At 44.4% G+C, this 24,617-nt stretch overlaps 1 long non-coding RNA gene across 1 annotated transcript; it reads right to left on the bottom strand.

Annotated features, from left to right (window-relative positions):
- Positions 1-855: 855 nt before the first annotated feature.
- LOC143940233 (uncharacterized) lies at positions 856-24,614 on the bottom strand. The gene is made up of 3 exons (XR_013263835.1): positions 24,516-24,614; positions 19,980-20,122; positions 856-1,303 (listed from the first exon to the last, which is right to left on the bottom strand). It is a non-coding gene; the product is annotated as an uncharacterized LOC143940233 (long non-coding RNA).
- Positions 24,615-24,617: the final 3 nt, after the last annotated feature.

The following is a 24,617-nucleotide window of genomic DNA, read 5'->3' as shown; positions in this document are numbered from 1 at the left end:
GGCGGTGGCTTTACCGTTCTGAGTGGATGTCATATGACGTCCTCTCAGAAAGACGTCCTCTCAGAAAGCATTGCGATCTGTCACCGGCTCTGTCCCCCGGACACAGCCGATGACTGATCAGTGTAGTGGCTCGTTGCCGGTACCATGTGACCAGTGTGACCAATTGTAAACAATGGATGGCTTCCTTTCATGCCATTCATTGTGTACTAGCTGTGATTGGTCAATGTGATAACACGGTACAGATAACGTTGCCCAATCACAGCTAATCACAACAAAACAAACTGAATGAATCAGTTTCATTCAGTAAAATGCTTGCTTATGGCAATGTAATTCACTGCTATAAGCAATCATAATATGTAAAAAAAATAAAAAATACATCCTGATCACTTCCCCAGAGTAGTACAATGTTACTATGAATGATAACATTATATTGTTCTGGTCACAGTGTGTAAAAAAAAAATAAAAAAATTATATATATATATATATATATATATATATATATATATATATATATATATATATATATATATACATATATATATATATATATATATATTGAAAGTTTTCTAATTTTCCAAACAAATTACAACTTCAAAAAACCCTCCATGCCTCTTACTAAATACCTTGGACTGTCTACATTCCAAAAAAGGGGTAATTTGGCGGATATCTGTACTGTCCTGGCCTTTTAGGGCCTCATGAAATTAGATTGTTCATCAGTACATCAGGGTTGATAATTTTTCAGATATACACAGATTTGGGTTATTTTCACCAAAAAAAATGTACAATACATTTTGGTGTAAATTTATGAAGAATAATTATTTATTTATAAAATTGTATAACAGAAATGCAGAAAAACATGTTTTTGTTCAAAAGTAAAAGTAAAATTTCTTTATTTAGCAAAAAAATAAAAAACACAGTGGTGATTAGATACCAGCAAAGGAAAGCTCTGGTTGTGTCAACAAAATGATAAAAATTTAGTTTGGCTACAGTGTTGCATGACCTGGGCAGGAAGGGGGGGGAGGGGGGGGGAAGTGCCCGGTATTGATGTGTTTAAAATGCGAAAGCAAAATTAATTCCTCTTAAAAAAAGTACGGCTAAACGAATTTGAATTAATTGGTTGTATTTGTGGAAAAATGTGAAAATCTACCTAAACTACAGATTTTGCATAATTCCATAAATATAATATTGTTTTAATACTTCAGTATAAACATTCTGACAGGTTGTCGAGATCAAACTTCCACAATTCCTGCGGCAGCTGCATGGGTTCTACTATCACGCATTTCACCTCTTCATGATAATGGACCTGGGAGAAGACAATGGATGTTGTAATCAAACTATCTTTGAGATGAAAACATTACCACGTATGGAATATTTTGAAGCACGATTTTGAAAAGTTAGTTGTGGTCATGTGTAAAGTGAGATCCAACATACTGGAGAGTCACACCTTCTGACTGTTCGAGCTCACTGCTTTTAAATCCATAAGGTTTCATATGCCTATATTTGCAGACTTGGTTATGCTGATTTTGCTATGTAAGTAATAGGAATCATATTGCTTTTGCCGTTTTGTCTTTTTGATTTGCATCCTTTATCTTTCTACCTTTTTCCCTAATACCCTGTCATTTGTGTCTTTCACTAGAATTCCATTCCACAAAATCTTTATTTACCCCTGACCTGATGAAGGAGTGTATATCCCATCCGAAATGCGTAGGGTAACAAATATTGGGGTGCACCTCTTTGTGTATAAGTGCTCAATTCTGCAATATCAACATTGTTCTCTTATTTCTAATCATTTTGTACTACATTGTGTTTCCTTTTTTTGATTATTTTTTATGTATAGTTTTTGTATTAGTAAAAATACAGTTTTGTACATCGTTTAATTAGTACGTGCCTTTAAAGTCCACCCATAGGGAATTCCTTTTCTTCTATAACTGTTCTATGCACACTACATATCCCATAGCGAACCTCAGGAGAGAGCAAGAGAGGGTGGCTGTGCTCTTACATACATTGGGACCATAGAGAATGAACGTAGCCACCCTTTAACAGGAAGTCACATCACAGCAACAAAAACAAAAGGAATTTGGAGATTTGGAGGAGGTCGAAAAGGATTTTTTGAATTAAGAATACATATTTAACAGGGACAGCTATTACCCATGTTCCCTTATTAAGACACCACAGACGCATTTGGGAATTAGCTTTTAGGAAAAATGAATGCACCACCCTACCATACACACACACACACCTGTGGCATAACTCCCCACTGCAGGAACTTGCCTTTATTCCAGATACTGACCTGTGGGCTTCCAAGGGCGTGGTATGCCTCTGTCAGCTGCTCACCCCTAATTATATGTTATTTAGATTCCTGCAATTACGTCATGTCCTTCAGACACAATTCCCGGAGACCTTCCCCACTATGTGCACACTATCCCTGATAGACATCATCACTAGTTTAGAATCCTCCATACTAATATAAGCACTGTATACTGCTCTGCGTTCCCACACCTCTGCTCAAGTAACCGACAGGGCCAAATCTCACAGGATGAGAGATGTTGGACCTCTTGAGGAATCAGAATGGGATGAGGTGCTGGAAAGTACAAAACGAATTTCTCCTAAACTCTGACCGTTTGACGCAACTGAACATTGTACACAAAGCCTATTTAAACCCAATCAGAGTATCAAAATACAGCTCAAGTCCGAGCCCGATGTGCCCCGGATGCTCTACTGAACCTGGTATTTTCTTTCATCTAATATGGAGCTGTCCTATTATTCAGGCTTACTGGGGGCAAATAATCAAGTTCCTTCATGACAACATGGGCTCCCCATGACAAGTAGACCACAGGCCATGTCAACACCTTCTTCTATGAAACTCTGTTTAATGCCCGTAAACTTGTGGGGCGCCACTGGATGCAGGCGGTTCCCCTCACATCCAGGCTTGCCTCTCAGAGATAAACAAGAAATTTGTTTATCTCCATGTCCAACCAAGTACAACAGGATTTGGGACAGATGGTTGGAGCTATCTGACACATGGGATGCTTGACTCCATGTTTATGACCCCACACAAGGTCATACTGACTAGTTTTGTGGAATGTCTGCATATAAGCACTTCTCCTGTATTTTCTCTGTTGTGATACACTTTGTATTGTTCAGATACACTGCTTTTGTACCCAAGATGTACCCTTACTTCACCATCATTTCTTGACTGATATCTTATATGCTTGTATTTGTATCATGCTTTTACCTATTGTATGCACCCTTTACCAATAAACTTGGTTTGTTGATGTTTTTAAAAAAAAAATACATACTTGAACAGAATATATTTTTTGTGCACTTTAAGGTGCATCTCTATCTAAAACATGGGAATGATGGTAAATAAAAACAGAAGCCGAGGGAAAATCTTCCAATGGGGACACCTGTCCTGGTGATAATTGTATCGGGGGAGCTAAGCACCTTGGGATTTTCCAGTCTGTTCAGGGTGTTTAGTATGTCTGGTTGTTATGTTATATTGGGATAAACTTGCTACATCTTCACTGGCTTCCCCTATTCCCCTTTCTTCTACAACTTTTCTCCAGCAACCATTTCCCAGTGTGTTCAGGACGTTCAATATATTTGGTTGGAATGGTATAGTGGGATATATCTGCCACATTCTTTTTGGCTTCCCATACTGCCTTTCCCTTCATAATCTGTCTTCAGCCATGATATACACAATGTAACATCCTGTCCGTCTGGGCACATGTGGTCTACTTGATCCATTAAGCCATTGTCCCTTGAATCACATCCTGGTCACTAGGCTATCTGGAAATGTCCCGGTGGTGGCTGCATACATTTGGTTTCCAACCAATACATTAATCTATCCACTACGTTGTTTAAAAGAACGCCCTGAAGACTCAGTGAGTTGAAACACGTAGGAATCCCTTTTGGGTTTCAATGTTTTTCATGATCAATGGAGATGTTTGTTTTTATTCTTCTTATAGATATTGTATCTGTTGTCTGTATGAACTTTTATCCATAATCTGTTTTTTAATCTATTATAATAAACTTTTTTGTATTTTATTATATCATTACATTTTATTGGTGCCTATAAAGTGCTCTCCATAGTCCTGTTCTCTTCATCCAGAGTCCTGACCTGAACCCGATAGAACACTGAGTGGAGACTGCGAGCCAGGCATTCTCATCCACGTCAGTGCCTGAACTCACAAATGCACTTCTGGAAGAATGGTCAAACATTCCCATAGAAACGTTCCTAAACCTTGTGTACAGCCTTCCCAGAAGAATTGAAGGTGTTATAGCTGCAAAGGGTAGGCCAACTCAATACTGAACCCTACGAATTAAGACTGAGATTCCATTAAAGTTTATGTGCGTGTAAAGGCAGGCAGGCGTCCCTATACTTTTGCTAATATAGTGTATATAGCTCTGTATTTTTCCGTGACTTATCATTAATGCTAAAAGATATATATATTGTGGCAGCACGCAGGTAAAATCACCTGGTTGTATTCAGGATGGGAAATATGTGTGTCCTAGATTCAGGCTTTATGCAGACTTTTACAATTAGAGGGGAAGAGTTAATGAGCCCAGCTGAAGTAAGTGGGCTCATTAAGACCTCTACAAAAAACCCCAGCATGCATAGGGAGATGCTCCATCCTGGAACCAGTTTTGTGTGTATAGACTGGGGAGTCTGAGATCTGTTCTGTGCGGTGAGTTAACGCCTGTGTGGCAAACCCCTACAATAGAGACAGGGACTGGGGCAGCACAAGGCTGCACCCAGTTGTTAGACAGGGAGTCTACGTGTGTAGTTAGAGGTCAAGCTGACCAGGATTTATTTTCTTGTTTTATTTTGTTTGGTTGTTATATGTATCACTGCATGTAGCCTAAATAAACCGGACCTTTTGTTTTTTGCACCTACACCGCTGTCTGCTGTGCCTGACTTTGTGTTGTGAACCCATCCAGGGGGTCACACACACCCGCTACCGAGCGAACCCCCTCACAGTTGGTGGAGAATGCGGGCAGTTTTTTTTTTTTTTGTTAAGGCCAGCATGGAGGAGATACTGAGACAGCTGGCTCTAGCAAATGCAAACCAGCAGCAAGCAAATGCAAATCAGCAGCAAACAAATGCAGCTTTACAAAAGAGCCTTGCAGCTCAACAACAAGCCCAGCAGCAGGCAAATGCAAATCAGCAGCAGACAAATGCAACTTTGCAGCAGAGTTTGGAAGCTCAGCAACAAGCCCAGCAGCGATCTGAAGCCCGCTTCATAGACCTGTTGCAGAAGCAAGAGCAGAATTTTCAACAGCAAATAGAGACATTGATACAGCAACGTCCGCAGACCAATGAAGCAAGTGGGTACAATAATACCGCAACCTTTGGTGTGAGCCGTTTACTGACAAAAATGACTGGAGAGGATGATCCGGAGGTGTTTTTGACCACATTTGAAAGGACTGCTGAAAGGGAAAAGTGGCCTAAGGAGCAATGGGCTGGACTGGTGGCCCCTCTGTTAACTGGGGAATCGCAGAAAGCTTATTATGACCTAGAGCCTGACCAAGCAAAAGACTATGTGGTGCTAAAAGCAGAAATATTGGCACGGCTGGGTGTCACCCTGGCAGTCCGGGCTCAGCGTGTGCATAACTGGACTTTTCAGGTTGGAAAACCTCCCAGGTCTCAAATGTATGATCTCATTCACCTGAGCAGGAAGTGGCTGCAGCCAGAGATTTTGACCGCACCAAACATTGTGAAACGTGTGGTTATGGATCGTTTCCTGAGAGCTCTTCCTACTGCCATCCAAAAATGGGTAAGCCATGGAGACCCAGAAAATGCAGATAAACTTGTGGATCTGGTTGAGAGGTACTTGGCTACAGAGAACTTGACCACCTCTTCCAGGGACTCACGGACTTTTCCCCCTAAGACCAGATCATCCCCAGTGGCGGGTAAGATGACTCCAAGGGGTGAGGGTGGAGAGAGTGAGAGGGTGGGAGTTCTACCTAAGGTCTGGCGGGAGCAGCCCAGGAATCCCATGCTGCAAGAGGCAGCGGAAAAAATTATTTGCTACCGCTGCCGGCAAGAGGGACATATTGCAGCCAATTGCCCAGTTGTGGATGAGCCTATGCAATGTGACTTTATAAGGGAGAGACGTCAGTCGCTGTTTGCAACAGTTGCATGCACTGCCATTCGGGGACCTGAGAAACATTTATGTAAAATGTGTATTAATGGTAGACATGTTGATGTGTTGCTAGATTCAGGTAGCCTGGTAACATTGATAAAAGCTGAATTAGTTACTACAGAGGTCTCTGGGAAGAACAGGGTGGCTGTTATTTGTGTGCATGGGGACACCCGAGAGTATCCTGTAACTTCAGTGTTTTTTGAGACCCCCAAAGGTAACCTCTCTCATCAGGTGGGGTTAGTGTCTCAGTTACCACATGATGCTATTGTGGGAAGGGATTTTCCAAAATTCTGGGAACTCTGGGATTGTCCTGAGGCCCCCATTGGTGCCCCTATAAACCAGGAAGATGACCAGAATTCCTCTGGGAGTGGTGAGGACTCTCCTGAATTTCCCTTGTCGGTATTGGCGGGGGAAACTCGAGAAACTGGGGAGGAGCCAACATCCTCAGATGAAAACATGCCGTCTGTGGAGTTTTCGGATCTTGAGGTTCACAGGGAAAATTTTGCCACAGAACAGTTAAAAGACCCCACCCTAATAAAGGCACGGGAAAATGTGGTGAAAATAGATGGCGAGTTAGTGAACCCAGATAAGACTTGCCCTTATCCTTACTTCACTATGGAAAGGGACCTGCTATATCGAGTGGCTCAAAGGGCAGAAGAAACCATTGAGCAACTTGTAGTGCCCAAACCTTACAGGAAGTTGGTGTTAGAATTGGCTCATGGACACATTCTGGGAGGTCATCTGGGGACAGAGAAAACCAGAGAGAGGGTATTGCAGAGATTCTATTGGCCTGGGGTCATGAAGGAAATAGAAAATTATTGTTCCTCCTGCCCTGTGTGTCAGAAGTCGGCACCTATGCCACATTTCCGTAACCCACTGGTACCTCTTCCTATCATTGAGGTCCCCTTTGAGAGGATCGCAATGGATTTGGTAGGTCCGATAATGAAGTCTGCTAGGGGGCATCAGTACATTTTGGTTATATTGGACTATGCCACCCGTTATCCGGAAGCAATTCCTCTCCGAAATACCTCGGCCAAAACCATAGCCAAAGAGCTATCCCTTGTTTTTAGCCGCGTGGGTATTTGTAAGGAACTGCTTACGGACCAAGGTACACCCTTTATGTCCCGGGTTATGAAAGAATTATGCAAGTTGTACAAAGTGAAGCAATTGCGTACATCTGTGTATCACCCCCCAAACAGATGGGTTGGTTGAAAGATTCAACAAAACCCTAAAACAAATGTTAAAGAAGGGGGTGGATAGAGAAGGAAAGAATTGGGATTGTCTAATACCCTATCTGATGTTTGCCATTAGGGAGGTACCCCAATCCTCTACGGGTTTCTCACCCTTCGAGTTGCTCTATGGGAGACACCCAAGAGGGCTGCTGGATATCGCCAAGGAAACTTGGGAAAATGAGAGTTCTCCTCACAGGAGTGTGATTGAGCATGTCGCCCTGATGCAAGATAGAATTGCACAGGTAATGCCAATTGTAAAGGAACATTTAACCCAAGCGCAGTTAGCACAGCAGAGAGTGTACAACCGTGGGGCCAAGACACGTACTTTTTCCCCGGGGGATAGGGTCTTGGTGCTAGTCCCTACGGTTGAAAGCAAATTTCTGGCCAAATGGCAAGGTCCATATGAAGTAATTGAAAAAATTAGTGAGGTGAACTACAGGGTTAGACAGCCAGGAAGGCGAAAGCCGGAGCAGATCTATCACGTCAATCTGCTGAAAGCCTGGAGGGATAGGGAATCCCTAGTCGCAGAGACTTTGTCACAAGTACAGCCTGATTGCTTAGTTCCTGAGGTTGGAATAGCAGACACCTTATCGAAACCCCAACAACAGGAGGTTAAAGAGTTTGTACTTCGTAACAAAGAGATTTTCTCTGAGCTTCCGGGACAAACATCTGGCGTAGAGCATGACATTATCACCCCGCCAGGAGAAAGGGTAAAACTAAAACCTTATAGAATACCAGAGGCCCGACGGGAGGCAATACGTGGGGAGGTTCAAAGGATGCTGGAATTGGGTGTGATAGAGGAGTCCCAGAGTGACTGGTCCAGTCCTATTGTACTAGTGCCCAAACCTGATGGGAGCTGGCGGTTTTGTAACGATTTTAGACAATTAAATAAAGTTACAAAATTTGACACCTACCCCATGCCACGTATAGATGAGTTGGTTGACCGGCTGGGAACAGCCCGATATATGACAACTCTTGATCTCACCAAAGGGTATTGGCAAATTCCCCTGGCCGAGTCGGCCAAGGAGAAAACTGCGTTTGTAACCCCAGATGGGGCATTCCAATATAAGAGAATGCTGTTTGGGTTACAGAATGCACCGGCAACATTCCAGCGGAAAATGGATAAGATTCTGAGGCCCCATCATAAATATGCTGCAGCTTACCTGGATGATGTGATTATCCATAGCACAGACTGGGTCTCACATTTGCCAAAAGTACAAGCAGTCCTAGACTCTATCCGGGAAGCTGGGTTTACGGCCAATCCAAAGAAGTGTACCATTGGACAGGAGGAGGCCAAATATCTTGGGTACACTATTGGGAGGGGGGTGATAAAACCCCAAGTCAATAAAGTCGAGGCCATACAGAGTTGGCCACGTCCCAACAGCAAGAAACAGGTACGAGCCTTTCTGGGAATCGCTGGCTATTATCGACGATTCATTCCCCATTTTGCTTCTCAGGCTGTGCCCCTCACCAACCTGACAAAAGGGAAAGAGTCGGTTATGGTTAAATGGTCCCCAGAGGCTGAGGAAGCATTTCAGTCCTTAAAAACAGCCTTATGTAGCCAGCCAGTGTTGTACTCACCAGACTTCTCTAAGGACTTTGTTGTACAAACTGATGCATCAGACGTTGGGTTAGGAGCAGTGTTATCCCAGGTCTGGAACGGGGAAGAGCACCCAGTCATTTACCTCAGCAGGAAGTTAAAGTCCCATGAGGTAAATTACTCCACGATTGAGAAGGAATGTTTAGCAGTGAAGTGGGCTCTAGATTCCCTTCGGTACTATCTGCTAGGTAGGCACTTTGACCTGGTGACTGATCACGCTCCTTTAAAGTGGATGGCTCAAAACAAGGAGACCAATAGAAGGGTAAATAGGTGGTTCCTGGCCCTACAGGAATTTAACTTTACAGTTACCGTATATACTCGAGTATAGGCCGACCCGAATATAAGCCGAGGCCCCCAATTTACCCCCAAAAAAACTGGCAAACTTATTGACTCGTGTATAAGCCGAGGGTGAGACATGCCTGTCCATCCCTGTGTGTGTGTCCGTCCATCCCTGTGTGTCCGTCCATCCCTGTGTGTCCGTCCATCCCTGTGTGTCCGTCCATCCCTGTGTGTCCGTCCATCCATCCCTGTGTGTGTGTGTGTCCATCCATCCATCCATCCCTGTGTGTGTGTGTCTCCATCCATCCATCCATCCATCCCTGTGTGTGTGTGTCTCCATCCATCCATCCATCCATCCCTGTGTGTGTGTGTCTCCATCCATCCATCCATCCATCCCTGTGTGTGTCTCCATCCGTGTGTGTGTGTGTGTGTGTGTGTGTGTGTGTGTGTGTCCAGCCTACCTGTGTCCCGAGCCTTTGTCCCGAGCCTCCGTCCCGTGCCTTGCCTCCGTCCCGTGCCGTGCCGTGCCTTGCCTCCGTCCCGTGTCGTGCCTTGCCTTGCCTCCGTCCCGTCCCGTCCCGTGCCGTGCCTTCCCTTGCCTCCGTCCCGTGCCCTCTTCGTCGGCGCCTCGGCGGCCATTGTAAAATTCAAAAGCCGCGCCTCCGCCTTCGCCTGTGATAGGCGGAACACTGAATTTCCCAGCAGCCTGTGTTCCGCCTATCACGGACATCGTATCATCCTCGTCCGTAGTACGAGGATGATACGATGTCCGTGATAGGCGGAACACAGGCTGCTGGGAAATTCAGTGTTCCGCCTATCACAGGCGAAGGCGGCGCCGGAGGCGCGGCTTTTGAATTATAGAATGGCCGCTGTCTGTCTGCTCGACACGCTGATCGAGCGGGCAGACAGCGATGACTCGAGTATAAGCCGAGGGGGGCACTTTCAGCCTCAAAAAAGAGGCTGAAAATCTCGGCTTATACTCGAGTATATACGGTAAGCATCGCCCTGGTGTTAAAATGGGGAATGTGGATGCTTTGTCTCGGATACATGCGTGTCTGGCTGCTTGTGTTACAACCCCAAGGTTGAAACAAGAGGGGGGGGTATGTGGCAGCACGCAGGTAAAATCACCTGGTTGTATTCAGGATGGGAAATATGTGTGTCCTAGATTCAGGCTTTATGCAGACTTTTACAATTAGAGGGGAAGAGTTAATGAGCCCAGCTGAAGTAAGTGGACTCATTAAGACCTCTACAAAAAACCCCAGCATGCATAGGGAGATGCTCCATCCTGGAACCAGTTTTGTGTGTATAGACTGGGGAGTCTGAGATCTGTTCTGTGCGGTGAGTTAACGCCTGTGTGGCAAACCCCTACAATAGAGACAGGGACTGGGGCAGCACAAGGCTGCACCCAGTTGTTAGACAGGGAGTCTACGTGTGTAGTTAGAGGTCAAGCTGACCAGGATTTATTTTCTTGTTTTATTTTGTTTGGCTGTTATATGTATCACTGCATGTAGCCTAAATAAACCGGACCTTTTGTTTTTTGCACCTACACTGCTGTCTGCTGTGCCTGACTTTGTGTTGTGAACCCATCCAGGGGGTCACACACACCCGCTACCGAGCGAACCCCCTCACAATATATATATATATATATATATATATATATATATATATATTATATAAAGTGGGGTGTGGTGCACTAAAAGGCCTCTGCTTCAAATTGTGCCCACAATCTAGTCCTTCCCACAGACCGAAATGTAGAAAACACAGAGGGGATTGCTATACACACGATTTTTTTGTATTGAAAAAAGTTGTCATATATCAAATACCAGATACAGCTGTATCTGTTATTTCATATATATATAACAAGGCTTGCCTGTAGGTACCGTGAATACCTCCTAAACCTGCACGGTTTAGAAGATATTTACCATATACGATTGCGCCAACGTATGCACTGAAGAAACAGCTCGCTTGGGCTGTTTCTTCAGCAGCGTGCAGGAATGATGTCTTTGTGGTTTTGGCCAATCACAGCACCGGAGCCCGCAAACCTGGAAATAACTCCTGGAGACATGTCGCCGGTTGTTTGGGGTCGCTGCAACAGCTTTGATCTAAGGTAAGTATTTTATAATGAGCTAATATGTGATGCTTACTAGCTCATTATGCCTTTGTCTTAGACCTTGTACACACGGTCGGACATTCTGACAACAAAATCCATCGGATTTTGTCCGAAACTTGTGTTGCATACACACAGTTGGACAAAGTTGTTGGAAAATCTGATCGTTCAGAACGTGATGATGTTATTTCGTTACCACGGGATTACGTTCAGGCTAGTAGCCAATAGCTTTGGTCTAGGAATTTGATCTGAGCATGCATGGCACTTTGTCCGATTGGAATTCTCTACACATGATCGGACAAAGTCCGATCGGATCATGTTGTCGGAAAGTTTTATAGCCAAGCTCTCAAACTTGGTCCGTCGGATATTCCGACAGAAACAGTCCGATGGAGCCCACACACTGTCGGATTATACGACAACGCGGTCCGATCGGACGTTTTCCATCGCAATGTCCGACCGTGTGTACAAGGGCTTACAGGGTTTTTTTTTTCGGGTTTGCAACCACTTTAAATATTTATTTTTCCATTTTTTTTATGCACATTAGTACACTTGTATTTTAGGTGTTTTCCGGCTTGAGTGTTTTTATTTTGGCCAAGGAAAAGCTAGGTACTAGGAGAAGGAGAGGAGTATTTAGGCATTTTTCAGGGCTGCCATTGAAGCAAATGGGGACCAGAAAATGCATGACTCTGCTCGAGGAAGCTCATGTATTTTTTGACAAGCTTAAAGTGCTGTCAAACTCAGGTAGGAACAGCCAGGGTGGCTGTTAGAAACCACGGGGCCCCATACAGCCAACCTTACAGCCCCCCCCCCCCAAATATATGCAGTTTACTATGCTTCATATATGAATGCACACAGTGAGTGATTGCGTGATTGGTACAGATCACTCATTGTATTCATTCAGGGAAGGAAGGGGCTGGTAAATGTGACATATTTACTGGACCGTCTTCCCACTGTCCATCCCAAAGGATCCTATTGTGTGCCTATAGCTGTCAGTGGGAAGGAGAGGAGGAAAGCTGGCAGCACTGTGAGGGTGGGGGGCAACAGAGGGAAACATATGGTGCACAGGGAGGTTGATCAGCATGGGGGGGGGGGGGGCAATTATTAAATCTGATCCCCTGTTTGGCTCTCTCTGCAGCAGCTAAATTCTGGCAAAAGGGAGACGAGAAGCCAGCTAGAGAGCAGCATGTTATTTAAAATTACATTAATGGTCCGGATTTAAAAAGCAAAACAAAAAAAAAAACACAAAAACAAACATGCCATACGTATCTACTTAGTGCAGTGGTTTTGCACAGACTCTCCTAGAATGCATGAAGGTAAAAAACCTTCAGCCTTTACAACTACTTTAAAGAGGTTGTAAACTCTTGGAAAAAAACAAAAACAGTAAAACAAAGGCATAATGAGCTAGTATACTAATAACTAGCTCATTATGAAATACTTACCTTTAGAACGAAGTCCTCCAGTGGCGCCCACACACCGCTGAGATGACCAGTGTTTCCTCCGGGTTTGCGGGCTCCGGCGTTGGGAGTGGCCGGAGCTGTGATGATGTCACTCTCACGCGCGGGAGCTGCCAGTCACGGCACTGGGCTCTGAAGAAACGGCATGGCCGTTACTGCAGATCGCATGTCCTAGTAATGTCACTGGCTGCATGTACAATAAAGTATCTCCTAAATGGCACGTGTTTAGGAGATATTTACACTACCTATAGGTAAGCCTATATTAAGGCTTACCTATAGGTAAAGGGCAGTAGTAGAGTTTAACCACTTTCAGACCGGACCATTTTGCTGGTAAATGACCAGAGGTCTTTTTACACTTTGGCACTGCGCTGCTTTAACTGGTAATTGCGCGGTCATGCAATGTTGTACCCAAACAAAATTTGCGTCCTTTTCTTCCCACAAATAGAGCTTTCTTTTGATGGTATTTGATTGCCTCTGCGATTTTTATTTTTTGCGATATAAACGTAAAAAGACCGCAAATTTTGAAAAAAAATGATATTTTCTACTTTTTGTTATTAGAAAAATCCAATAAACTCAATTTTAGTCATACATTTAGGACAAAATGTATTCAGCCACATGTCTTTGGTAAAAAAAAAGTCAATAATTGTATATTTATTGGTTTGCGCAAAAGTTGTCACATCTACAAACTAAGGTACGTTTTCTGGAATTTACGCAGCTTTTAGTTTACGACTGCCTATCTCATTTCTTGAGGTGCTAAAATGACAGGGCAGTACAAAACCCCCCCAAATGACCCCATTTTGGAAAGTAGACCCCCTAAGGAAATTGATAAGAGGCATGTTGAGCCCATTGAATATTTTATTTTTTTGCCTCAAGCGATTGAATAATGACAAAAAAAAAATTTTTTTTTTTTTTTTACACAAAGTTGTCACTAAATGATATATTGCTCACACATGCTATGGGCGTATGTGAAATGACACCCCAAAATAAATTCTGCTGCTTCTCCTGAGTACGGGGATACCACATATGTGGGACTTTTTGGGAGCCTAGCCGCGTACAGGGCCCCGAAAACCAAGCACCGCCTTCAGGCTTTCTAAGGGCGTCAATTTTTGATTTCACGCCTCACTACCTATTACAGTTTTGAAGGCCATAAAATGCCAAGATGGCACAAAACCCCCACAAATGACCCCATTTTAGAAAGTAGACACCCCAAGCTATTTGCTGAGAGGCATGTTGAGTCCATGGAATATTTTATATTTTGCCACAAGTTGCGGGAAAATTACAAACTTTTTTTTTTTTTTTTTTTTTTTCACAAAGTTGTCACTAAATGATATATTGCTCATGCATGCCATGGGCATATGTGAAATGACACCCCAAAATAAATTCTGCTGCTTCTCCTGAGTACGGGGATACCACATATGTGGGACTTTTTGGGAGCCTAGCCGCGTACGGGGCCCCGAAAACCAAGCACCGCCTTCAGGCTTTCTAAGGGCGTAATTTTTTGAGTTCACTTCTCACTACCTATTACAGTTTTGAAGGCCATAAAATGCCAAGATGGCACAAAACCCCCACAAATGACCCCATTTTAGAAAGTAGACACCCCAAGCTATTTGCTGAGAGGCATGTTGAGTCCATGGAATATTTTATATTTTGCCACAAGTTGCGGGAAAATTACAAACTTTTTTTTTTTTTCACAAAGTTGTCACTAAATGATATATTGCTCACGCATGCCATGGGCATATGTGAAATGACACCCCAAAATAAATTCTGCTGCTTCTCCTGAGTACGGGGATACCACATATGTGGGACTTTTTGGGAGCCTAGCCGCGTACGGGGCCCCAAAAACCAAGCACCGCCTTCAGGCTTTCTAAGGGCGTTACAGTTTTGAAGGCCATAAAATGCCAAGATGGCACAAACCCCCCCCCCCCAAATGACCCCATTTTAGAAAGTAGACACCCCTAAATTTAGGGGTACACTAGTGAGACTAGGTAATAAATGGCGGGTGCCCTGAAACTATAAAAAAATAACTAACCAACCAGCGTCACCTGTAACAGTTATATGGTGATCACTGGTGAAAGGGTTAACTAGGGGGCAATCAGGGGGCTTTATGCGGTAGTATATGGGGGTCCCTGGCGCTATAAAAAGCTGCGGCGAACCTAAATACCTACCTGCCTAACTAGCGTCACCTGTGACACTAATACAGCGATCAGAAAAACGATCGCTTATTAGGCTGGGTTCACACTGGAGCGATGCGGGAACGCCACGAATGCGCGGCGGGTTCCCGCATCGCATGCCTCCCGGCGGCAGTTCACACTGCCCTATGCGAACTGCTGGGAGTGTCAGTGAAATGTTAATGACACCCCCAGATCAGTTCGCATATCGCAGTGCGATCTGCAAACTTGGATCGCATGGTGTGAACACCCATGCGATCCGATTCTGCTGCGGACCAAAAAAAGGGTCCCGTGCGAGTTTGCGGCGGGTGCGACACGAATTCAGCCATACTATCTGTATAGCTGAACTCGAATCGCACAGAGATCGGATGTGATTTGCACTGCAGTGCGGTGCGAATCACATCCGTTCTCATAAACCGCTGCAATGTGAACCCAGCCTTAGTGACACTGGCGACGGGGGGTGATCACGGGGTTAAACCTTTATTGGGGGGGTTAGGGGGGTACCTTAGAACTAAAGGGGGCTAACCCTAACTGCCCTAACAGTTATTAGTCACAAATGACACCTGCCGGGTGATCAGGGGGTTAAACCTTTATTAGGTAATAAATGGCGGGTGCCCTGAAACTATAAAAAAATAACTAACCAACCAGCGTCACCTGTAACAGTTATATGGTGATCACTGGTGAAAGGGTTAACTAGGGGGCAATCAGGGGGCTTTATGCGGTAGTATATGGGGGTCCCTAGCGCTATAAAAAGCTGCGGCGAACCTAAATACCTACCTGCCTAACTAGCGTCACCTGTGACACTAATACGGCGATCAGAAAAATGATCGCTTATTAGGCTGGGTTCACACTGGAGCGATGCGGAAACGCCGCGAATCCGCGGCGGGTTCCCGCATCGCATGCCTCCCGGCGGCAGTTCACACTGCCCTATGCGAACTGCTGGGAGTGTCAGTGAAATGTTACTGACACCCCCAGATCAGTTCGCATATCGCAGTGCGATCTGCAAACTCGGATCGCATGGTGTGAACACCCATGCGATCCGATTCTGCTGCGGGCCAAAAAAAGGGTCCCGTGCGAATTTGCGGCGGGTGCGGCGGGTGTGGCGGGTGCGGCGGGTGCGGCGAATGGCTGAACTCGAATCGCACAGAGATCGGATGTGATTTGCACTGCAGTGCGGTGCGAATCACATTCGTTCTCATAAACCGCTGCAATGTGAACCCAGCCTTAGTGACACTGGCGACGGGGGGTGATCACGGGGTTAAACCTTTATTGGGGGGGTTAGGGGGGTACATTAGAACTAAAGGGGGCTAACCCTAACTGCCCTAACAGTTATTACAGTCACAAATGACACCAATGCAAAAAAAAAAAAAAAAAAAAAAAAAAATGACATTGGTGTCACTGTGACTGGGGGGCAGGGGTAATTGGGGGGGTGATCGGGGGGTAAAGGGGGGGTGTGAGTGTGCCTGGCATGTTCTACTGTGTGTGGGATGTGTTGGTGCAACTCACTGATCCGCTCTCCTCCGTGTCGGAACGAAAAATACCGACACGGAGGAGAGAATACATCACTTCCTCTCCTGTGTTTACATTACAGGAGAGGAAGTGATGTCACCGGGGATTTCCATTCGTCGGGAGCGATCGCGAGGGGGTGGCCATGAATGAATGGCCGTCCCCTCGTCCGGGATCGCTCCCGAACGAAAACCGACCGCCGCAGGCACCGGGCGGGGGCCCGATCGGGCCCCCGACCCGCGGGAGGCAAAGGACGTACATATATGTGCTTATGCCTGCCCGTGCCATTCTGATGACGTACATCGGCGTGAGGCGGTCGGCAAGTGGTTAAGGAAATTGTTTATTTTTTATGGTGTACTTTAAGCCCCATTAAAAGACTCACTTTCTGTTGAACAATATTTTTACACAGACTGCAAATTGGTCTTGAAAAAAGGGCAGGCTTTAATAGAATTGGGGTGCTATGTTCACTCCTCGTTCGCATTGACTGCGGCTTTGAAATCATGCGACTTCATCTGAAATCACACAATTTCAAAGCCGCACGTCAGTGCGACTTGGAAGACATCTGTGTGGATTCATGAATATATATCTATGCAAGTCACACATGAAATCTCCAAAAGTATTGCAGGAAATGCTTTTTCAAATCAATGCCGCATTGCAAAGTCGGCGTCGCACCCATTTGAACAGTGCGATTTCTGGCAATAGGGTGTGACTTTTTACGCAATTTGACCTGCCAAATCGCATGACAAGTCACTCCAATGTGAACGAGGGCTCAGGGTTTTCAGATTTCAGGCTGCGTTGGCAGGTCTGACGGAAACCCGAACCCAACCATTTCCTTCATCACTAGTAGTGAGAGATAAAGTAAGACTACTCAAAAATACCCCCTCAAACATATAATACAAAAAATTTAGGAAGGAATACACACAGTAGATTTTTTTTACCTCCATGCATAGAAGGCATAAAGGTAAAAAAAACTTCCGCCTTTAGAACCACTTTAATTCTTAAACATAGAATCCACAGAGGAACATACACAAGTCAATTAAAATGATTTAGTCAACAAATGCTATAACAACTTGGCACAGCCCCTGCTCTCATGCTATGGGTGTTTATATGGGTAAAGACTGGGACCTATATAGCCAACCTTCTAGAAATGTTTGTGTATATACCACATGCTGGACCCCAGTATATGAAGGATCAAATGCCATATGTTCCATTCCCCATTTTAGGGTATACAGTAAAACCTTAGATTGCGAGCATAATTCGTTTCAGAAACATGCGTAATTCAAAGCACTCTTATATCAAAGCAACTTTCCCCATAAGAAATAATGTAAACCCAAATGATTCGCTCCACAACCATTTATTCATAAGTCCTTCAGTTTATAGTCCATATAAAAATATTATAGCAATGTGATAGGTTGTGTAACCATAAAATGTCCATCCACAAATGGAAGCGGATTAGAAAGGAGATTAGAAGCAAAATCCAGCAGGAGCTACAGAGTATAAAAGAGAAGAGAGACGCCTCTAAGTGTAGCAATATGGTTACATTTAATGAAGGTACAACATTTAGTAACTCACATGGTTAATGATTAAAAGAGGCACATCTAAGTATGCAGACATCCGGGGACCATCCCCAGCACGACCAGCTCTCACCGCTGTCAGTCTTCAATCGTGACTGGGAAGACTACCCTGCAGTAAAGCGATCTGAAAGCAAGGCTTGAACCGACCGTGGAGCGCGCCGTGGAGGGATAACGTCAATGGCAGTGAGGAGGAGGGTCTATGTGGACAGCTTTACCCCGGACACCTGCATACTTAGATGTGCCTGTTTTAATCATCAACCATGTGAGTTGCTAAATGTTGTACCTTCATTAAATGTAACCATATTGCTACACTTAGAGGCGCCTCTCTTCTCTTTTATACTCAGGTGTGATATGATGCTACTTGTATATCAAGACATCGCTTGTATATCAAGTCAACATTTATTAAAAAATTTTGCTGGTCTTAAAAAACGCTCTCAAACCAAGTTACTCTCAAACCAAGGTTTTACTGTGTACTCAAAATTCATCCCAAAAGCATTATATGCTGTCAGTGAAGATTGGCCCAAAAGATCCATGCACTATAGGACCAAGACAGAATCACGGTGCTGTTTATGGAGTACTTATAGAATGGGTGCTTCAGCCATATATGTTACATACACACATGCTTAACAAGCCTCACCTCAGGCATATGAGCTGTAAATCACATCAAAGGAAATAGTGATATCATTGAAGTCTGTACATAATTCAAACTCCATTGAGGAATGGTGAGATGAGAAAGGCAAAGGCTATGCCCTGCTATAATGTCACTGATGCAGCCAGCTTGGCCAGTGGCTGATCAGACAACCTTTGGCCCTTATGGGCTGATTGCTTTCTCAGGGTGTGGAGCAAGACTTGGACTGATTAGTATAGGCATTTCCTGGTTATCGGTGTCTGGACATGCACACAGCTTTCTTTATATTGCCTCAGTTAAAGCGGTTGTTAACCTAGTTAAACTACTTTTACCTACAGGCAAGCCTATAATAAGGCTTACCTGTAGGTACCCTGAATATCTTCTAAACTTGCACAGTTTAGGAGATATTCACTGTATATGGTTGCGCCGACATCATCAGCGCATGCACACTGAAGAAACGGCTTGCTCGTGCCGTTTCTTCAGGGCCTGTGCCGTGACATCATCGCGGCTCCGGCCAATCACAGCGACGGAGCCCGCGAACCCGGAAATAACTCAGAGAGACATGTTGCCAGTCACAGTGGTGTGTTAGGACTGCTGCAACAGCATCGATCTAAGGTAAGTACTCTGTAATGTGCTAGAATGCGATGCACACTAACTCATGCCTTTGTCTTGCAGTTTTTTTGAGTTTACAACCACTTTAAAAAGGCCTGTGGCTGGAGTTACACTCTAAAGCATGGGTCTTCAAACTACGGCCCTCCAGTTGTTTAGGAACTACAATTCCCATCATGCCTGGTCATGTCTGTGAATGTCAGAGTTTTACAATGCCTCATGGGATGTGTAGTTTCACAACAGCTGGAGGGCCGTAGTTTGAGGATCCCTGCTCTAAAGCCTCATACACACAGACAAGATGGGGGAGACATTTGCCGGCAAAAAAACAAAACCAAAAAAAACCACAGCTGCCATTCTGCCCATGTGTAGGTTGGTCTGCCCAACAGAAGCTGACCGTTCGGCGGGCTTTTATCAGATGTGCATGCTGGGAGCCTGAACCAGCCGCTTCTACCCTGTCCACAGCCCAGCGCTCCAGAAGGGCAGAGCAGAGAGACAGTGACTGACAGTCACCAGCTCTCTGTTAACAAAACAGTGAGAACTGAGTGGCCTGTGGTGTTTGATTGCTCAGTTCTCAGTCTTAGAGCTGGCAGGGGACAAGTGCAGCATATGGTTTAAAAAAACAAAAACAAAACATACTTATCTTTTAAATAGAAAAAGAAACGACAAGATAACTTACCCCATGGGATGACTGCAATCTCACCAGATGTAAGGCACGAAACCCTCTGATTGCAGTTGGAGATCATTTCTGTCTTCACACAGGATGAGCTTAGTCCCTCTCGATGTCCTGGGGGGCCCCGATCCTGAGAGTCCTCTGGGGGGCTGTCAAGCAGGTGGAGAAAGACAAAAATCCTGTCAGTGTTCTGATAAACAGAGGCCCCAGTCAGAGTGTGTAGTGAAAGTAGAAATAGGTATATGGATCTGAATGCAGACACTGTGCATTTGGATCTGTGCACCCCAAATTTTGGCAAGTGACTCTGTCCATGCAGCTGCTGCGTCTACATCCACTTCTATACAGACTGCCTGCATGCAGCTTTGAGGTGGATGCACACACAGGAGCAAGTTAGCACAGGGGACCGGTCCCAGCACCCCTCTGAATGAGCCCTCAGCCCATCTTATGCATATATTTACAAATGTGTGCAAACTAAACTGTTAGACAGGGTAATTCAGTTTGTTGCAGGCTGGCTGGTAAGTGAGCTGAGAATTGGAATTGGAGCTGTCCTTTAGGCACAACTGATCAAAAATTGGGGTACATTGTCAATCACAACGGCCCTTTACCATGTGATCAGCTGTGTCCAATCGCAGCTGATCACATATAGACAGACTTGCTGGTTATCGGCAGTCCTGTGTCTGTGTAAAAAAAGGAGAGACGATTATTGCAAGGCTGTCATTACAATGTTAACACTGACCATCAGTGCCCTGATTATCAGTCATGCCCCATCAGCGGCCATCAGTGAAGAAGAAAAATTACTTATTTGTAACATGTTATAACAGAAACTAATGCCCTGTACACAGGATTGGAAATTCACACGGAAAAGGTCCGATCGGATTATGTTGTTGGAAAATCTGATTGTGTGTGGGCTCTATCGGACTTTTTCTGTCAGAAATTCTGATGTAAAAAGTTTGAGAGCTGGATCTAAAATTTTCCAACAACAAAAATTCCATCTGACTTTTTCAAATCGTTTGTAGAGAATTCCGACGGACAAAGTGCCACACATGCTCAGATTAAATTATGAGACCAAAGCTATTGGCTACTAGCCTCTACATCAGGGGTAGGGAACCTCGGCTCTCCAGATGTTTTGAAACTACAAATCCCATCATGCCTCTGCCTCTAGGAGTCATGCCTGTGACTGTTAGGGTCTTGCAATGTCTCATGGGACTTGTAGTTTCAAAACAGCTGGAAAGCTGAGGTTCCCTACCCCTGATCTACATAGTCCTGTTGTAAGCAATGAACGTCACCTCGTTCCGAACAATTGGATTTTCTGACAACTTTGCATGAGCGTGCAATTGTCGATCAAAATGCGACTGAAAATTTACCTGGACAGGAAGAGGGTGAAAGTGCCCATTATCAAAGTGGTTAAAGTGGTTGTAAACCCATACATATACTCAGTGAAGTGACTGACCTCAGGTGATACACAAAGATGAAACAAATCCTACATGAGTTGTGCCTGTTTATCTGCAGTCTTCTCTTCTCTACGTATGTTCAAATTTCTGAGAGTACAGAAAAAAAGGGGACAGAGAGCTGAAATTACACACTGCAGAACTCAGTGGGGAGAGATCTGAGAGCTGAGTGGAGGGAAGAGACACACCCCCCTCCACACAGCACACAGGGACAGTGTGGTATTTAGAGGAGTTCCTTCAATGAGGTTACAGATAGCACCGAATATCATTGAAGAAACCTTCATTTTTTCTAAATATGGAAGGCCTCTTCCCTTGAAGGAAGTGCCCCATACGCAAAATCAATGCACATACCCTGTTTCCCCAAAAATAAGACCTAGCGTGATTGTAGGTGATGGCTGCAATATAAGCCCTACCCCCCAAATAAGCCCTGGCAGGTCTTATTTTCAGGGTAGGGCTTATTTTCAGGGAAACGGGGTAGGGCTTATATTGTAGCCATCACCGACAATCACGCTAGGTCTTATTTTCGGGGCAACAGGGTATGAATAGAAGAGTCATTTGAGTCATGTTCCACCAATGAGCAGTTTCCCATAAAACCCTTCATTACATGTACATCTAGGAACGTTGTTTACGTTGTTTGTTGTCCATGTGAGCTCCAGTACATTGGCCACACAATATATTTTCATGTGAGATTAAGTGAACATGTGGCCAACATAAAGAAAGGGTTTCCGAAGCACAGGTTTATCGAAACACTATGATTTGTGCCACAATCGAGATCCAAAAGGTACTGTGTTTCTTGGGATTGATAGATTTACTAGTAACTGGAAAGGCAGTAATACAATAAGAGAAGTGTCACTTCTAGAAACCAAGTGGGTATATCAGGTTAAAGCGGGAGTCCGCCGGGACTCCGCGTTTTTTTTTTTTTTTTAAAAGCCAGCAGCTACAAATACTGCAGCTGCTGACTTTTAAAATAGTGACACTTACCTGTCCAGCGCGCCCGCGATGTTGGCACCCGAAGCCGATCTTTAGATCGTCACTCGGGTGCTGCCGCCGCCATCTTGGGTATGGGAATCAGGAAATGGAGCCTTTCGGCTTCATTTCCCGGTTCCCTACTGCGCATGCGCGAGTCGCGCTGCGCAATAAGGACGGTCCCCGCTGCCTCTGGGATCTGTGTGTTTCCCAGCAGGCAGCGGGGCACTTGCGGAAGGGGGCGGGCACTTGCGGAAAGGGGCGTAATCTACGCCCCTTTCCGCAGAGAGCTATCCCGGAAGTGGGTGCAGTTACCTGGATTATCCAGGTAACTGCACCCCCTCCCCCGTGAAAGGTGGCAATTGTGGCGCCGGGGGGGGGGGGGGGAGGATTCCGATGAGCGGAAGGTCCATTTTAGGGTGGACCTCCGCTTTAAGTGTTATGCTCCACATAGAATGAACACTGAGTAGGATAACAATTCCTTCATTAATAATAGTTAATTGGTGTGGGGAATTCACTACAACCCATGTCTGTCTACCCCATTTCATACACTCAAATTAATATTTTATTCCCTTTTACATATGGTATTTCAATTGCTAGTGAAAGTGTTGTGAATTTGAAATAAATAAATTTGTAATAGTTTTAGTTATATTTTTATGTACCACAAGATGGCGCTGTTTCCCAGTGCAGTTGCTGGAAACATTCATGGGATAGATTATTGCTTAGAAAGAGACAGACACACACACACACACACACACACACACACACACACACACACACACACACACACACACACACACACACACACACACACACACACACACACACACACACACACACACACACACACACACACACACACACTAGAGAGAGAATGAGAGAGAGAGACAGATGAATAATGAAGAGAGAGAGATACAGATGGATAATGAAGAGTGAGAGGGGACACCTAAAGATAGAAAGATATGATGATAGAAAGATATGATGTGATAGAGATGACAGAGAGAGAAAGAGGAATAAGAGAGATATTCTATAAAGAGTATTGATGGTGAGATGGTGACTGAGAGATGACAGAAAACAATATGATAGAGAGGAATGATAACATGACAGATAACAGAGGGATGGCATAGTGAGAGATGATGGAGAAAGATGATAGAGTGGAATGATAGAGAGAGAGAAATCATACAGAGATGGTGATATAGAGGAGAGAGAGAGAGAGAGAGAGAGATGACAGAAATAGATAAAGAAAGAGATAGATGAGGAATAATAAAGAGAGAGATGATATAAAGCGTTATGATAGTGAGATGAGGAAAGAGAGATGATGTAGGAATGATGAAGTGAGAGATCACAGAGAAAGATGATAGAAATGAACGATACAGAGAGAAATGGCAATGAGATCATAGATGACAGAAGGAGATGATGGAGAGCAATGATAAAGAGAGAGATGACAGAGAGATTGATCATAGAGAGAGAGGACAGAGAACGATGATAGGAATGATAAAGAGAGATGGTGGAGAGATGATAGATGACCGAGAAACATGATAGGAATGACAAAGAGAGAGATGGTGTAGAGATGATAGATGACGAGGGAGAAGATGGAGAGGAGTGATAGAGAGAGAAATAACGGAGAGCAAAAAGAGAGAGATGACAGAGAGATGATAGAAGACAAAATAAGGTGATAGGAATGATAAAGAGAGATGACAGGGAGATGATAGATTAGAGAGAGAGAAGTTAGAGAGGGATGATAGAAATAACAGAGGGGAATGATAAAGAGAGAGATGATAGAGAGATTGATCATTGAGATAGATGACAGAGAAACATGATATGAATGACAAAGAGAGAGAAGATAGTGCGGAATGATAGAGAGAATTAATGGAGAGGAATGATAGAGAGATTTACTGTAGAGAGATATGATAGATGACAGAGAAAGATGGTGGAAAGAATGATAAAAAGAGATAAATGACTGAGTGATGATAGAGAGAAACGATAAAGAGATAAATGACAGGGGTGATAAAGAGGTATAAATGAGAGTGATGATAGAGAGAGATAAATGACAGAGCGGAATGATGGAAGGATGAGATGAAGATATATTGGGGAAGCCGCATATCACGTGTCCCTCCCCTCTGCTCACTCAGCATTTCATATCACGTGTGGCTCCGATCAGCTGACAGAGATCTAGCCTCCATATTGGTATTCTCAGTCAGCTGTTTGTGTGTTACAGCTGTTCCAGTCC

The sequence above is a fragment of the Lithobates pipiens genome, unplaced genomic scaffold (genome assembly GCF_037356315.1).
Source record: "Lithobates pipiens isolate NorthernLeopardFrog02 unplaced genomic scaffold, aLitPip1_a1.2 Scaffold_10, whole genome shotgun sequence".
Lineage (NCBI taxonomy): Eukaryota > Metazoa > Chordata > Amphibia > Anura > Ranidae > Lithobates > Lithobates pipiens.
This window is presented reverse-complemented; position numbering and strand designations above follow the sequence as displayed.